Source organism: Seriola lalandi, unplaced genomic scaffold (genome assembly GCF_002814215.2).
Source record: "Seriola lalandi dorsalis isolate HSWRI2012SDOR001 ecotype SW California unplaced genomic scaffold, Sedor1 jcf7180002054962, whole genome shotgun sequence".
Lineage (NCBI taxonomy): Eukaryota > Metazoa > Chordata > Actinopteri > Carangiformes > Carangidae > Seriola > Seriola lalandi.
In genome coordinates, this window is record NW_019525513.1 from 1,058,867 (window position 1) to 1,060,565 (window position 1,699).

The window sequence follows — 1,699 nt, forward strand, 5'->3', positions numbered from 1 at the left end:
TGGGGGGGTCACTCTGTGTTTGACTCTCCAATACACACACGCACACACAATGCATATGCTAATCATTGTGAATTTTAATTAAGTTTCACCCGTTTTTTGCAATCAAACGGAAAACACATACAGTAATTGTCGCTCTTTACGTACAGTGAACAGCTGCTTGATATAGACGTTTTCATTAAGATGTGGCGCTGTGTGTGTGTGTGTGTGTGTGTGTGTGTGTGTGGTTGTATGCACTGTAAGCATGTTAATGTCTGATCAGTTGATAAAGACTTTGGATTGTCTGTGTGATGCACGCAACACGTCAGCAGCCGCATGTAACAGAAACAAGCTTTTACGTTTTTCCCTCAGCTTTTCTCAGACCGCAGAACTTTCTATGCAAAACAAATAATTTCATCATTTTCAGTCCTAATATCCTGATTAATAATAATATCCTAATTCTTACATAAAGAGGAGAAATCTAGTTCTTGGTGTTTTTTAGTTTTTACACTTCAAAAGTTCCCAGTTGCAGCAAAGTTTTAAGGATGAATAATTGTCCTAATTGCTGCTTTTTGGCTGCAATATATGCAAATTAAGTGATTTATATCAAGACCCAAAGTGGTTTAAATTAAATTAACAAATAAGACATTATTTAAAAAAATAAATACATTTCACGAAAGAGAAATCTAATGTGTTGTCTTACAATCATGATTTTCTTCTACATCCACCATCTTCTCTGTGGTTTTTAATTAATTGAAAATGACATCATCTAGAACTGTGTCACCTACAGTTTTTATAAATAATAGTTTTTCCAGTTATTCAAAACAAACAGGGTGGATACAGTCAGTGAGAATGATTGTGTTGGGAAATAAAACAATAAGCACTTTGGAAAAAATAGATTCTGAAACCAGCTGAAATTAAACATAAAATGATTAACGTGTAAATAAACAGGATAAAAACCATTTAATTATCATGAGCTGAGTTTTAAAGATTTAAATTTTAATTTACGTTTCATTTTGGCTGCATTTTTCATTTAGTTTAGGATTTCACAAACAATTAGCCCATCTTTCATTTCATTTTATTTTTACTGTATTTGTTATTTTATAGTGTCTCCTGCTGTTTATCCCTAAGGCCTAAACCTTAAACTCAAAGTTTTATCTTTGACTTTCATATAAAACAAAGACAATCAGCAAATTAGAGAAGTATGGATCAGCAGATATTTGTCAATTTTTGCATCCAGTTATCAAAATTGACTAATTATTGCTGCCTTAATATGAATGAATGAATAAACTACAAAGATTTATTTGGATAGAAGCTCTCAAAATAAAAGTTGTGCTCCGTGCTTCGTGGTTTTTCTCCCAGGACGAGGTTCCACCTCACCTTGGTAAAGTTTCTCTGGCCACTGCAGGTGCCTCAGGGGTGAAGGAGTAAAGAAGGTCAAGGGTCAAATGTCAAGGGGTTTAGGGGCCTTAAATGCTCCCACTGGGCCTGACACCTGTCACACATGTGGGAGGTAGGATAAGCTGTCAGTCTGCGAGTGTGTGTGTGTGTGTGTGTGTGTGTGTGTGTGTGAAGATGGACACCAGCAGCACTTCAGTGGGAAAGGGGGAAAAAAAAGAAGGAAGGCATGTGTAGAATGTAAGGGGTTTAAAATCACTTTAGACCGTGTCGTGTGTGTGTGTGTGTGTGTGTGTGTGTGTGTGTGTGTGTGTGTGTGTGTGTG